Here is a 16,422-nt window from a genome sequence, read left to right on the forward strand (position 1 = left end):
ATTCGATTATGCGGGACTCTGTGTTGGTGGTGGAGGGGCGGAGGAGGGTGGCTAGGTCAATGTCGTTACCTAGGAGGATCTGGTTCCGGAGGGTGGCGCCGATGATCTGGGGATTTCTTGCTGGGGCATTGGGCGGGACGACTGCTGGGGTTGCTGTGGAGAGAGAGAAGTTGGGAGGACGGGGGGGGAGAGGGTAGGAGGAGTCGGAAAGGACGCTGGGAGGAGTCAGCGTGGGGTGGTAGGTGGCCGGGAGGGGCGGGTAGGCGGGTGAGGCCTGTGGGAAGGCAGAAAAAGCCAGCGGGATGGTGGGCGGAGCCTGGGGAGGGTGGGCCGGGAGGGGAGGGTAGGCGGGTGAGGCCTGTGGGAAGGCAGAAAAAGCCAGCGGGAAGGTGGGCGGAGCCTCGGCGGGGGAAGCCTGAGGGATGGTGGGCGGAGCCTGGGGAGGGTGGGCCGGGAGGGGAGGGTAGGCGGGTGAGGCCTGTGGGAAGGCAGAAAAAGCCAGCGGGAAGGTGGGCGGAGCCTGGGGAGGGGGGGCCGGGGAGGGCGGGTAGGCGGGTGAAGCCTGTGGGAAGGCAGGAGAGGCCCGAGGGAGGTTGGGGGCCTCGGCGGAGGCCTGAATCAACGCAGCCACGAGAGCTGCGATGGATGGGGGGATGGGAGGAATTTGAGTGGGGGGAGGGGGGGGGGGGTTGGGGGAAGGTGTGGCCTGCGCGGCGGCGGAGGTCAGGAGGGAAAGGAGGGACGTGAGGATGTGGGGGGCGGGCACTGGGGGGGTTCCACTGATTGGAGGAATTGTGATGGCGGGGGGGAGGGAGCTTGAGCTTGTTGGAATTGCACTGTTTGGGAAAGGTGGAAAGAAATGAGGTAGGAATGGAGGGGAGGGGGGAAGGGGGGGGGGGGGGGGGAGTTAGAGGAAGCCAGCGTTGGGTGACCACACTATGTAACTTAATGCTTGGAAATCAATTACGATTAATTAATTCGAGCAGAAAGTAATCTGAATATAATGCAAGGCTCCCAACGCGGGCAGTGTTGGGTAACTAACACCGCGTAACTCAATGCTTGTGAACCAACCGAGATCAATTAATTAAGCAGGAAGTAATCTGAATGTAATGCAAGACACCCAACACCGGGCAGTGTTGGGCAACCAGCACTATAACTCAATGCTTGTAAATTGACCACAATTAATTAAACAAGCGAAAAGTAACGCAATATAATGTAAATACCCAACACTGGAGGTGGGGGGGGGGAGAGAGGTTGAGACGGCACGGGACCGCTTGGACCGGCGGGTGACGTCATGGGTGGCGGCCGCGCTGGGAGCGCGCCTCGTGACGTCATCGGTGGGCGGGTTTGGGAAAGTTGAGGAAGTTGAGGGAGTTGTTGCGGTGTTGTTGTTGTGGTTGCTGTCCATGGTGCTGGTCTGGTGGTCGCAGAAAAGTTTAAATAAGCCGGCCTTGTTGGTGGAGCGGGTGAAAGGGACGTTGAGCAGGCGGAGCTGCCTATGTAGTCCTACTACCGTCCAGTCTGAGATGGCGGGTTGAGGCGGGCTTGGGTTGCTGGGAGGTTGCGTGGTGGCGGGGCTGCGGGTGGCGGTGAGGACGCGCCTGGCGTGCTGGGTCGTCTGGAAGAGTGGAGGGAGGGTTGGTGCCGGTAGTTGGTTGCGGGTCTCGCGACCCTTCTTCTTTTCTGCGCGAAGCCTTCGGATGCGGGCTTGAAAGCGGCTCCGGATGCGGCTTTGCCTGGATGGCTGGGAGGCGGCGGCCTGGGGGGCTGTGGTGGGACGGCTGTCTGCGTCGCTGGACGAGGCAGTGTCCGAGATGAGCGTTGGGCTCCCGTGGATGCCCTCGGGGAGATCGGGGTCGTCGCCCGAGGTGGAAAGATCCATGGTAGGTGTCAGGTGAGCCGGTTGCTGGTTTGAGTGTTTGCTGTTTTTTTTTTCTTCACTTCTCATATGTGGTGTACGAGCGGTAAGCGAGTACGAGCGTTCATACGAAAAGCATAGAGGATGCTGGGTTGTATTGGGCGGGTATAAGTAGGCTCAGGTTGATTGTCATGGAGGGCGGAGGATGGCGTGAAGGTATGGTCATGGTGTGTTTCTCCGCCTCCTGAACATCAGTTGTTCCAACTCCATTTAAAGTGTCACTTTTTGATAAGCAATGGCCGCTGAAATGCACAAACACTGACTTTTTTTTTTGCATGCCGTGGTATTGACAAACTGCACGAATACGAACATTGTGTTTCATAAATTCCAAGACAAGCCATACTTACTCATTCTGGATGTGCTGTAAAACGTCTACCAAGTCCCCAGTTTGGTTCTCATCTTTGAACAGAAGTCCAAGAGGATGCTATGAAGGAAGAATATATGGATTATAGTAGCATAAAGTTTTTAGTTTAAATCCTATGCCAGTACACTAGTTGTTACTTGCTCAACTTAATGAAAAGTTAACTCAATGGTACAACTGACAGTTGTAGTGTAAGTAATTTAATACTTACGTGGGTGGAGGCCTTTGACATTGTGTCTGAATATTGGTGAGGGATGTGACTAGCCACTACAGCAGATAATGGCTTGAAAGCATCCAGGTACTGGGTCAGAATGCGGCTCCCTAGCACAACAAACTCTCGTCGCATATGGGCTTGGATCTCAGGACCAGGAAGGGAGTTCCCAATGTCATAGTCCATAATTGGCTGAGTTGGCTTGTCCCTGCTGAGATGGGTTATGGGCACTCTGTCTTCTACAGCCATGTGGTGAACCCAGTGGATGGATTTGTTTGCTTGCCTGGTAGACTGGTGGTGTGGGCGGATGAAGAAATCCAGATTGTCAAATATGATGGAATATGTGGGTGGTGGTGTTGGTTGTGATCGTCCTAGCGGCAAGACACTGCCGGCCAGAACAGCACCTCCCTGCGCAGCGATGGTGTTCTCCATGGTGCTTTGGGTGGTTTCATCTGTATAACACACACACACACACACACACACACACACACACACACACACACACACACACACAATAAAAATGTGTTAACACATAAATAGACTCATAACATTAAAGGATAAACACTTATGCAGCGACAAAATAAACAATGATCAACAAAAAGAATAGCCCTTCTAACCTGAGAAGACAGACAGATCAAAGCTGAGGATAGCTTCATCCAGGTCCCTTGCACTCGCTGTGTCACTCAGTGGGCTTGTTTCAGCAGCCATCAGAATACCATTTCTCATTTCACACAGTGGTGCACTGACAACTATCTAGAGTTGAATGTGGTCAAAACAAAAGAACTGGTCATTGAAACAACAACCCACACTGGACTTAACCCACTCCTCATTAATGGTAAAACAATAGAACAGGTAGACAGTTTCACATATCTTGGACTCACACTGGACAATAGACTCAGGTTTGATCAACACATTACATCTATCCAGTCACGCTTTCAGCAAAGACTCCATGTAATCCGAAAACTAAGATCATTATCTGTTGCTCCTCATCTTCTGCTATTATTGTACAAAAGCATTATTCAACCTGTTCTGTTGTACTGTTCTGCATGTTTCTACACCATACTGTCCATGCCTAACAGGAACAAACTTTTCAGTATCACCCGTATTGCTTCCAAAATCATCGGACTTCCTACACCCACACTTTCTGATATGAACAATAACGCCATCACACGACTAGCACTCTCGATATCAAATGACACTGACCACCCTCTGTATCGTTTCTTTAACCTCATGCCATCTGGACAAAGATACAGAACCTTGCCATGGAAAAAGGTCCGTTTTAGTAGGAGTTTTGTCCCCTCAGCCATCGCGGCATTAAACAAACTGCCCCGCCGATAGGATGGTTCTGTACACAGCTTGTGGGGACCTCATGTTTTGTTTTTTTTACTGTCTTGGTGTTATGTGCTCTGTGTTGTTTTGATGTGGGTGTTGAACTGTTGAACAGATTGTGAAGACAAATATCCTTCGGGACAATAAAGATTATTATTATTATAGCACCTCCGCCTTCAGCAGTGTCTGTGAAGCTGATTTGCTCCACTCTGTCGGTAGTGATTTCACTTGCTACTTTCAGTAGGTGAAATTCCTGGCCGCAGGTCTTTGCCAATTCGGTGAGCTTTTTCACAGCGTTGGTGTGCGTTGTGGTTCTCTATCGTGTTCGAGACTGGCTCTCCACTACATATTTTCAATATGTACGGGAACTGACCCCACAGGGCAGTGTTCATGGATATCTCTTTAAGACACATCTTCTATGGTGGCCCTGCGCAGATGCCAATCAGCGGGCTATTTAAGCCCCATCTGTGCAGTGCCACTTCGATTTTTTGATTTCCACGAGAGCAGACGTTTCGTGTATCTCAGCAGTTTTGACACTATTAAACATTATATATAAATATATATATTTAGAACATGAAGCTGCGTGGCACACAGTCCACTTACCTAGGTAAGAAGAGAGCTGGTCGTCTCGACGACTCCTCTCGGGGCGCCGCGTAGCTCCACAAAAAAACAACAACAGCAAAGCTGCAGGTCTAATCCGAACAAGCTGAGTGCCGAGTCCGTCTTGCGGAGGAAGCCTCAGTTTGTCCGTGCGACCGCTCCTGGGTGAAACCTGCTCGTTGGGGGAAACCTAGGAGACGGCGTTCGGTCCGTGCGTCCAACCCTTGGTGAAACCTGCTCGTTGGGGGAAACCTTGGGTCGGCGTTCGGTGTGGAGCTTGTCCGTGCGTCCGCTCCCTGGCGAAACCCGACCACGTTGGGGGAAACCTTGAGACGGCGTTCGGTCCGTGCGTCCGTTCCCTAGTGAAACCCGACCACGTTGGGGGAAACTAGGAGACGGCGTTCGGTGTGGCCAAAGCCAAGTGCGAAGCCGACCACGTTGGCGGAGCCCTGGTTCCCTGGCTGCAGAAGCGGTGAGACCTCCGGGTCTATCATCGCGGCTGTACACCGCGGCGGCGATCGGCGGGGTAGAACCCAGAGGAGCTGACCCAGTCGGCGTACTCTGAGGCCATCTACGGCCGTTGTTCGTTGCACCGCGGCCCGGTCAGACCACACGGCAGAGAGTGTAAACAAACAATTCCAGCGTGTTCCAACTTCCTCATTGACAGGTTGACATGAGCGTCATAGTGTATGGAGGTATGTCCGTCAGGGACGGCTGCCCAGTCTGCACTGTGCCTTATGGGTCACAAGAGGGCGGTGTGGCTCAAAGATCAGGAGACAAAAACTCCTGATGACCCACCGTGTTAGGCGCTGCAATTAAATTGCTTACTCTGTCAATTGGTTCTGGTTAATATATACTTATATGCTTGTAAGTATGATAAAGGCTACAACAACACACTATATGCATGTGGACTTGTAGGCCGACTGGAATGATATATACTAAGGTTTGGAAGCCTCCAGTGTGCTTAATGTCAGATTGTTTTGGGCTAGAGCGCCTCAGAGCGGCTGAGCAGTTTATGTACAACCTCTTCCAGAGGTCCATAACTCTGCTGGTGACACAAAACAAATGGTGGACATTGATTTGGTATGGACTCTGTCCTAACAAAGAGAGAGCACACGGAGAATCCGTGTCAGGGGGATGTCTTAGGGTACCATGTTGCCTTGATTCGTTTATGCAGCATTGTGAGCTGCAAAGGGTAGATTATGACCCCTCACGTTCAAGCAATTACTATGGGCCCACTCCCTGTGGAGCACATTCCGAACAGTTAAAATATGGTGTACAATACAAGATGTATACATATATGTATATATAGGTACACATATAATAAATAATATATAGGTATACATATGAATATATCTATATAGAGACAAGAGGAGATGGAAATAGCAGGGGTTTCTCAGGCTGCATGTGGAGCTCACACGCCCACAGAGGATGGCCAGGACCAGTGTGTGCCCTGCGGGGGCCCTGGTATGAGGACCTCCTGTATGAATGGTCTCTTCCTTCCAGCTGAAGCTGGAGGGGCCATGCCTGTTTTAGAGGCAAAAGACCAGTCGTTTCCACTGACAGACCCATAAAAATGTATTTTTTATGTGAACGGGTATATGCTATTTGTATACAGCTGTGACTCTGTCTCCAAGACAATGTTTTCTCAAGAGAGACAAATAAAGACTACCTTGAACCTTGTCCCAGGTTGGCAGAGCTGGGCGAGCTAAGCTCAGGCTATAGCTCCACCTCTTTCCTGCCCTGCCTGGTAAGGACAGGTCTGTAAAGAAGGATTTAGTGAAAGTTTTCGGCGAGACTACTTACGAGTGTCAGCAGCCTATTAATGCACTACAGTGTGCAGTTTAGGGAGCGAGCGTTGACTCGCCCTCTCGGGTTAGCTGTTGTCTCGTTTGTAGGTGAGACTAACACAATTCCTTGGGGTCACACGGCCATTAGAGCACACTATACAGGGTATGGTTTACTGAATGGATCCCCATTAGCTGATGCCAAAGCGACAGCTAATCTCCCTGGGGTCCATATGAAATAGACATACAAAGAGTACATGAATACATGTATTGTGGGTGTTGCGCCAGCTTACACCCCGGTGATGTAGTTCGGTATTGTGGATCTGGGTTCAGTGACACAAACAGAACGTGCTGGGTCAGTCGAAGGTTTCCCTTTATGTTGGGCAGTCATCATAGCGCACTATACTGTCGTATTTCTGGCGGGGTGTCAGCTCACGCGACAGTGGTGTAGTTCTGTCACAGACAGGACATGCTGTGTCTGTCCGACGTTTGGTAACATAGACATGACATGCTGGGTCTGCCAGGAAGTATGCCTGAATCTCAGCCATTATCACACTATAGGGCGTATTGCTGACGAGGTCAGCTCATGCGTCCGTGGTGTAGTTTCACGGTGGAGCCGGGCTCAGTGACACAGCAGAGCGTGCTGTGGCTGTCGGGCAGAGCACACGATACAGTGTACAGTGTGTCACGGCGAGCCGTTTATGCACCTAGGTGTGACTCTGCGGGGTAGAATCCGGTTACCGGTCTGAAACCACAGAGAAAGCTCTTCTCATCCAGAGAAGTCACGAAGTCATGGCTATCTAGGCGCAGCTAGCCAACAACAACAGCAACAAGACTGAGTGCCGAATCTGCCTCGCGGAGGAAGCCTCAGTCTTGTCCGTGCGTCCGCTCCCTGGTGAAACCTGCTCGTCGGGGGAAACCTTGAGACGGCGTTCGGTCCGTGCGTCCGCTCCCTGGTGAAACCTGCTCGTCGGGGGAAACCTTGAGACGGCGCTCGGTGCGGCCAAAGGGTCCCAAGTGCGAAGCCGACCTCGTTGGTGGAGCCTGGGTTCCCTGGCTGCAGAAGCGCTGTGAGACCCCGAGCGAAACCGACCTCGTCGGTGAACCTCCTGGTTGATCATCGCGGCTGTAAACCGTTGCGGCGGGTAGCGGGGTAGAACCCAGAGGAGCTGACCTAGTCGGCGTACTCTGAGGCCATCTACGGTCGCTGATCGTTGCCGCCGCGGTCCGGCCAGACCACACGGCAGAGAGCGTAAACAAACAATTCCAGGGCCAACCGGCGGGGTATGGCTAGAGGTGCTCAGCACACCGAGCCCACTCCTCAGTCCTGACAGTTCAGGATACCCAGCCCCCACATGCTGTCTCTCGAGACAGTGGCGGTCAATTCAGGTGGACCCCTGAGTAGGTTCCACCATGTCATGGGTTGTAGCTCTCTCGAGGTCGTCCTCAGACGAGCCCTCCTTTGTCGCTTCCGGTGATCCTGGATCTCCATCTGGCCAGTTTGTTGGTACTTTGCGCTCCTGCGTCGTTCTTGAGTACATCCACGGATGTGGGCGTGGGACGTCCTCGTGACCGGTGCCCGTTTGTTGGATCCCACAGCACTAGTTTGCTGGCTGGCATCTCTTGGCAGTGAGCCAGCGGGTGCCTCCGCCCCTTAGGGCTGAGGGAGACCACGGTGTACCGGGTGCTCGCACATTAGGTCGGCAGCCCCCCCACGGGAGGTGGTACTGTCTGCCTTGCGGCATGAGCCAATTAAGCGTGGACACTTGGGTGGCTTCTCGCAGGACAGCATTTTTGTTGTTAGCAGTGTCAGCCACAAGAATGTCCCTATCAGTGCATGAAGGAGGCTGCCGCTTCCTACATGGCAATGGTTAGGTGGTGCTGGCACCAATCCCTGCACTCTATACCATACGGCCTGATCAGAGAGTGCTCGGGTAGACCATGGTCGAAGGGTGGACTGTCCCACCGGATCACAGGGGTGATCCAACAGGGACAAGCAGGCAGGAGTGCCAGGGTCGCCTGGAAGGCGGGCACACTCTGCCCATGGGACAACAGCCCCCTGGTTGCTGTAGAATGGTGTATCTCTGACAGAGATCTACACAGCAGTGACATGGGCGACTCTGTCTACATTCACCTTGTCCTACCGATGGAACGTGGTGGCATCCGCTCCCCCTGTGGGAGTCGCTCCTGCGTGCTACTCAGCGGTAGGGTCACCAGCACCTTGACCGGTCAGGTCGGCCGGGCATCTGACGGGCTGGCTTGAGCAGCCCTTCACCCCGGTGGTCACTGGCCTAGCATCATGCTGGGCCAGCTGAGCCTAGGTGGCGTCTTGCGCCTAGGCCACGAGTATTACTTACTTGGTATGAATACTGAAGTTTTGGAGCGTTTGGCAAGCGCCTGTGACTCATGGCGCTCACCACTTATAGGCTCGGACGGAATTCAGGTTAAACTGCCTCGGGCTGCCGCAGGGGCAGCTGGTCTGCTTATTTCCTCGCGGTGTGTCTTAGAGAGTTCCCGTACATATTGAAAATATGTAGTGGAGAGCCAGTCTCGAACACGATAGAGAACGGAGGGTTACACTCTCTGTAACCCAGGTTCTCTGAGTGGAGAGACTGGCTCTCCACAAAAGAGCCGCTCCGAAATGCGTGTCAATCAAGAATTAATCGAAGTGGCACTGCACAGATGGGGCTTAAATAGCCCGCTGATTGGCATCTGCGCAGGGCCACCATAGAAGATGTGTCTTAAAGAGATATCCATGAACACTGCCCTGTGGGGTCAGTTCCCGTACATATTGAAAATATGTAGTGGAGAGCCAGTCTCTCCACTCAGAGAACCTGGGTTACAGAGAGTGTAACCCTCCGTTATACCCAGTTTGCTGAGCCTTTTAAAAACTGCCTTCTTTGCCCCTCCATACAGTAGAACACTGTCCACATAATATGCAAAGGCTGACAAGCGTGGTTCCCTGCCTCTCAGAGCTATTGCAGCAGCAGCACAGGTGACATGGGGAGACTGTTTGGTGATTTGATTAAATATAGAAAATATGAAAGGTGACGTAGACTGGAGATCTGACAGCAACTGGGCGAATGAAAATGCCTTCAAATCATCTGCCGATGACCGCCACAACATACAACCCTGGGAGGGACTACACAGTTTTTTGCTCTCATCCTCTATCAATTGTAGGAGATTGTTCTTAAGTTCTCCAAACAGTTCTTGGTGTCTGACAATCAGATTGGCTGCTGTTGTCCAATTCTCCAAGGTGAGGTGTTCGACAATCCCTGCTGTGTAGTTGTCACACACTGTTGTTCTACCCCTGATAGTAACCTGAAAGAAAAACAAAGGGGGTTATTATTAAATAATCATAACTGTGACTATGCATTTCTAAAGATAATGGATCATGATCTGATTTATGATTATTGGCCTAATACGTGCTCACTTAAAAGGAATTATAATCATTAGTGTGGTTGCCCTAAAGGGGCAACCAGACTCTTGTAAGTGTAACACTTTATTATTCACGGTTATTAGTGTGGTTGCCCTAAAGGGGCAACCAGACTCTTGTAACTGTAACACTTTATTAGGGGCCTATATCACGAAAAATGCCATAAATCACGAACGGAACGTCCAATCCATCAAAAATTTGAATCGCATGTCCGGGGTGGTTCGTTCGACCGCGTTCCGAAAGCAATTCCATTTTCATCCACAGGGGGCGCCGCAAACGCGATAAATGTAACCGTCTGTCGGGAAAACATGAATTTCGGGGGTCAAATCCCCTCCGAATTACTTACACGCGACCTGAGGCGTGACTCGAAACCGTAACAGGCCGGCGAGATCAGCGGGAGGGGTATACATGTAAGCCGCCGCGGCAACCACACTCTGCAATTTTTCAAAATTGCGACCTTTCTAGTTATTCTCTCCACTACTGGAGTAAGACAAAGTTGTAAGACAAAGTTTGGCGCCCTACAACAACAAGAAGTTTTGACTGTACGCACTTGAGCCATATGTCAAATTGACCGGAAAAATCGGGAATCGAGCGCTTGTACTGTGCGAAGAGAAATGTTGTATATTTTATTTTATATGAATTTATTAGTGAATTAAATTTCCCCATTGACATGAATGGGGAAATGCAAAAAAACACATTCAAGTATTTTTCCCTCTGAGACTGTAAGCACTATAGTTACAAAACTTTCAGGGATATTTCCTAATTATCACTAAAATTAATTAAAAATATTTTTTTTTAGGTCGGCCTCATGGTGGCGCTATAACATCCCACTTTACCTTTTGGCTCATAACTCTTGAACCGTAGGTCGTAAAATCAAAATTATTTCCCCCCTGGATTCCTTGGGTCATGACGCATCTCCCCATATAGGCCACGCCCTTTTCCGCCAGGATGGATTTTCCGCCATTTTGAATTTTGTCCAAAACACACTTTTTGCTTTTCCCCCTACAGATTTTGTCCAAATGTCACAGGAATCGGCACACGTGACCTCTGGACCCATCCGATTAAAAAACCGACTTCAGACTTTCGATAGTGCGTGTCGTTCGGCCGTAACCGTCGTCCGAAGTTAGTAGGAGGGGCCTATATCACGAAAAACGCCATAAATCACGCACGGAATGTCCAATCCATCCGAAATTTGAATCGCATGTCCGGGGTGGTTCGTTCGACCGAGTTCCGAAAGCAATTCCATTTTCATCCACAGGGGGCGCCGCAAACGCGATAAATGTAACCGTCTGTCGGGAAAACATGAATTTCGGGGGTCGAATTCCCTCCGAATGACTTACACGCGACCTGAGACGTGACTCGAAACCGTAGCAGGCCGGCGATATCAGCGGGAGGGGTATATATGTAAGCTGCCGCGGCAACCACACTCTGCAATTTTTCAAAATTGCGACCTTTCTAGTTAGTGTGGTTGCCCTAAAGGGGCAACCAGACTCTTGTATCTCTAACACTTTATTCACGGTTATTAGTGTGGTTGCCCTAAAGGGGCAACCAGACTCTTGTAATTGTAACACTTTATTATTATTCCACACCTGGAGTAAGACAAATGGAGTAAGACAAAGTTTGGCGCCCTACAACAACAAGCAGTTTTGACTGTACGCACTTGAGCCATATGTCAAATTGACCGGAAAAATCGGGAATCGACCGCTTGTACTTTGCTAAGAGAAATGTTGTATATTTTATTTGATATGAATTTATTAGTGAATTAAATTTTCCCATTGACATGAATGGGGAAATGCAAAAAAACACATTCAAGTATTTTTCCCTCTGAGACTGTAAGCACTATAGTTACAAAACTTTCAGGGATATTTCCTAATTATCACTAAAATTAATTAAAAATATTATTTTTTAGGTCGGCCTCATGGTGGCGCTATAACATCCCACTTTACCTTTTGGCTCATAACTCTTGAACCGTAGGTCGTAAAATCAAAATTATTTTTACCCTGGATTCCTTGGGTCATGACGCATCTCCCCATATAGGCCACGCCCTTTTCCGCCATGATGGATTTTCCGCCATTTTGAATTTTGTCCAAAACACACTTTTCGCTTTTCCCACTACAGATTTTGTCCAAATGTCACAGAAATCGGCACACGTGATCTCTGGACCCACCCGATTAAAAAACCGACTTCGGAATTTCGGTAGTGCGTGTCGTTCGGCCGTAACCGTCGTCCGAAGTCAGTAGGAGGGGCCTATATCACGAAAAACGCCATAAATCACGAACGGAACGTCCAATCCATCCGGAATTCAAATCGCACGTCCGGGGTGGTTCGTTCGACCGAGTTCCGAAAGCAATTCCATTTTCGTCCACAGGGGGCGCCGCAAACGCGATATATGTAACCGTCTGTCTGGAAAACATGAATTTCGGGGGTCACATCCCCTCAGAATTACTTACACGCGACCTGAGACGTGACTCGAAACCGTAGCAGGCCGGCGAGATCAGCGGGAGGGGCATACATGTAAGCCGCCGTGGCAACCACACTCTGCAATTTTTCAAAATTGCGACCTTTCTAGTTAGTGTGGTTGCCCAAGGGGCAACCAGACTCTTGTAAGTGTAACACTTTATTATTATTCTCTCCACTACTGGAGTAAGACAAAGTTGTAAGACAAAGTTTGGCGCCCTACAACAACAAGAAGTTTTGACTGTACGCACTTCAGCCATATGTCAAATTGACCGGAAAAATCGGGAATCGAGCGCTTGTACTGTGCGAAGATAAATGTTGTATATTTTATTTGATATGAATTTATTAGTGAATTAAATTTCCCCATTGACATGAATGGGGAAATGCAAAAAAACACATTCAAGTATTTTTCCCTCTGAGACTGTAAGCACTATAGTTACAAAACTTTCAGGGATATTTCCTAATTATCACTAAAATTAATTAAAAATATATTTTTTTAGGTCGGCCTCATGGTGGCGCTATAACAGCCCACTTTACCTTTTGGCTCATAACTCTTGAACCGTAGGTCGTAAAATCAAAAATAATTTTACCCTGGATTCCTTGGGTCATGACGCATCTCCCCATATAGGCCACGCCCTTTTCCGCCATGATGGATTTTCCGCCATTTTGAATTTTGTCCAAAACACACTTTTTGCTTTCCCCACTACAGATTTTGTCCAAATGTCACAGAAATCGGCACACGTGACCTCTGGACCCACCCGATTAAAAAAACAACTTCAGAATTTCGGTAGTGCGGATCGTTCGGCCGTAACCGTCGTCCGAAGTTAGTAGGAGGGGCCTATATCACGAAAAACGCCATAAATCACGCACGGGATGTCCAATCCATCCAAAATTGGAATCGCACGTCCGGGGTGGTTCGTTCGACCGAGTTCCGAAAGCAATTCCATTTTCATCCACAGGGGGCGCCGCAAACGCGATAAATGTAACCGTCTGTCGGGAAAACATGCATTTCGGGGGGCAAATCCCCTACCAATTACTTACACGGGATCTGAGGCGTGACTCGAAACTGTAACAGGCCGGCTTTCCCCTATTCTTGCACCCATGTATGTGTTTTTCAAGTATTTCGAATATAATTAGAATATCTTGCTTTTATGTAAAGTACTTTGATAGTATATTAGTATTCTACTATTATGGTTGACAGGTGGTACTGCAGGGAATAAAGGAATTGCAACTTCTCACTTTATGCACGCCGAAAATGTTCATTCATTTCACACACTGCACTCATACTAACAACACAACACGTACACACCTATCCTCTTAATGAGCCCATGGTCAATTATGCCTACAATACATTTTTTGCAGGGTCTATTCATCTTCGTCATCATCATCTTGGATGTCCTCCCTGATAGTGTTGACACAGTCTCCACCTTAGCATTTGCAGAGAGGAGTGCAAGGCAGGTTATTGTTTGAGCAGCTGCACCGTCCCTTGCAACCTGCTTTGCAACAACATTTGATGATCTCAAGTACTGCCTTTTGAGCAGGGAGGGCAAGACACCTGACTGGAATATACCCTCCACTATCTGAATTCCATCCATTTTGTTCGATCAGGGCAATTTGTCAGGTATGACTTATCCCGCATTGTGATGTAGTTGGCACGGAGGATATGTGGTAGCAGTGCAGCATGAGTTGGAGGTAGCATCTCACCCTCCAAGTTCTTTGACCAAAATAGTTCCCATCTGAGTAATGGCAAGGTTGTTGGGCCTTTTGGACTGTAAACACGGCATGCAAAATGCTCCAATGACTCCAATGGTGATGGAAGCTTGCCGTTAACAAGCTCAGGAGGAATGGAACCCTTTCCAAGGTCCTTGAAGCAGTTAATGGCAGGATCATCATCATCAAGCCTGAAGTAGGCATTGACCCATGTCTTCTTTGAGATTCCAACACATTTTCCTCCCCAGTCAGCACCAGATAAATGGTGTAGGCCCAGGAATCCTTGACATTTGTGACGTCCAAGAACTTGAACTTGTTCAAATATATCTATTTCCCATTTGTTTGTACCTTTGCCGGTTGAAAATTTCAGAGAAGTTGGAGCTGCAATGCAATCACAAGACACCAAGTCAAGTAACAGCAGGAGAACATCAGTGTCGGCTGACCAAACACATATGTCTTGCGAAGCACCATTAGCAGCAGAGGCAAGGACTTGATGAGGAATCAGGGTATCAGCCTCTTCATGTGTGTGCACCTCCTCAAAATCACGTCCCTTGATTAAGTTATCATATATGACAACCAGCGTGAAAGAGCTGTCCCTTGAGAAATACTCAAGAATTTTCATAGGCAGAGTAGCCCCTTGCCAATCAGCTGATCTCAAATGACTTCAGCTGGCCTTTTTCTCTTTATTTAGCAGCAATATTTGCTACACTTCGGTCTGAGGCACCTTACTTTGAAAATAGCTGATCTACAAGCTCAAACTACAACCATCAGCTATTGTTGGCTAAAGTTCTCCTTGGAAAAGGGTGATGGTTCAAGTGGTTTAATGTAAAAGATAAAATAAATAAAAAAGTTCCTATCCCACAAAGATTTGGTGGGCCCCTGTAGTCACTCTGAGGACCCCCTAGGGGTCATTTGCCCCCTGTGGAAGACCCCTGGTATTGGCTACTACTATTTTTTTATATCAGAGCCCAGCTACAAATACTTTTATGCTTCATTTATGATCTAATTTGACAATATTCTGGAGCAGGAGCAGAGCGAGGAATGTAATGAGAACTGGGATAGGCCCAGGGATGCAATGTATAGCCTATTATAACATCCCAGGTTGATATAATACACACACACACACACACACACACACACACACACACACACACACACACACACACACACACACACTGTATATTGTATATTACTCTTCTCTACCAACAGGTGAAATAAAGTAATAAAGTTGAAGCTAGAATACACTAACAATGCTGTACAAACGTATTTAGAACACCTACTTAAAGGCATTGACAAATATGACTATGCAAAGACAAAAGTCTACGAGGATAATCAAGGTGCTCTGGCTCTAGCTAAGAACCCTGTCAACAGACAGAGATGGAAGCACATTGACATAAGGTATCATTTCATAAGATCAATTGTAAATGGAGGAAATGTGATTTTGGAGTATTGTCCTACAGATAAAATGGTTGCAGATGTGTTGACCAAACCTGTAACCAAGCCAGTGGCGGCCGGTGACATTTGTCCTAGGGAGGGCGCTATAACAAAATCAAGAAATGCACTAGGTATCATAGATTAAATATCTACTGAGGGAGCCTGTCTAAAGTTTATGAAATATATCTACTAAGGGAGCCTGTCTAAGGTTTATTAAATACATCAAAATGTAACAAAAGGTTCATATAGGGTTAAAGAAACAAACCTGAGACAGAAGGACCAGTGCCATAAAAAAGTGCAATGGCTCAAAGCCACATGACCTTGCTACAGTGGCTTTAACATTAACAAAAACATAAACAAAACGTCCTTATAAAATAACCCTCAAAGCCATGACTCTGCCACCTTATGGCTTAATTTTTACTTTTTGTACATACATTTGTGATGATTACATCAGGTTTGTCTGGACCCAGCTCTCTTTCTTGCAGTGTCCTTCTCTCAAATGGTGTTTTCTGCAGTGATTTCACAGAGTTTTATTTTTCCTCTTATTTTTCCATTATGCAAGTGAATTAAACTATTATTATATTGACTTTACCTGGCTCCATTCATCTGTCTCATCCCTCGTTTTTCGAGCGTATGTTGTTGTGGCTGTGTGTTAAACCCTATGTCAAACTGTGCTGTGATGTGTATGCTGCCCCCAAGTGTTTCGTGGTGTGAATAACGTCATGGATCGCACATATTTCGCGACCCAGTGGCTTCCTATAGTTTGTATTGAAGACCTGTGTACCGCAATGCATTACTCTTCAGTGCTGAGAATATAGCTCCAGATGATCGCCGCTCGCGCACCAACACGTGACACACACTAACCAATCAGAAACGTCATACAACGTAAATAACATTTGACATTTCATGGAGGCATAATACTAACGTGGCAGCATATTACAACTTTTAAACACTGCCTTTGGTTAGTGGCTACTTATATTATATAATATTAACGTTTCTGGATTGCTAGTCAGTCATTCTTATTCACGTTTTATTCAGGGGGTGGGCATGGTGGTGCGGCGCACCAGCGCCCCCTATGGACGCACCGCCACTGAACCAAGCTAAAGTTAAAGAACTTTGCCAGAGACATGTTTGGTACTCCAAGTGAGTGATAATATCACACTGTTACGTTCTGAATGT

At 48.3% G+C, this 16,422-nt stretch overlaps 1 long non-coding RNA gene across 1 annotated transcript; it reads right to left on the reverse strand.

Annotated features, from left to right (window-relative positions):
• Nucleotides 1-2,259: 2,259 nt before the first annotated feature.
• LOC308319349 lies at nt 2,260-3,191 on the reverse strand. The gene is made up of 3 exons (XR_013964459.1): nt 3,108-3,191; nt 2,491-2,942; nt 2,260-2,342 (listed from the first exon to the last, which is right to left on the reverse strand). It is a non-coding gene; the product is annotated as an uncharacterized lncRNA (long non-coding RNA).
• Between the last annotated feature and the right edge of the window lie 13,231 nt (nt 3,192-16,422).

This window comes from Protomyctophum bolini (genome assembly GCF_963924005.1).
Source record: "Protomyctophum bolini genome assembly, chromosome: 8".
Taxonomy (NCBI): domain Eukaryota; kingdom Metazoa; phylum Chordata; class Actinopteri; order Myctophiformes; family Myctophidae; genus Protomyctophum; species Protomyctophum bolini.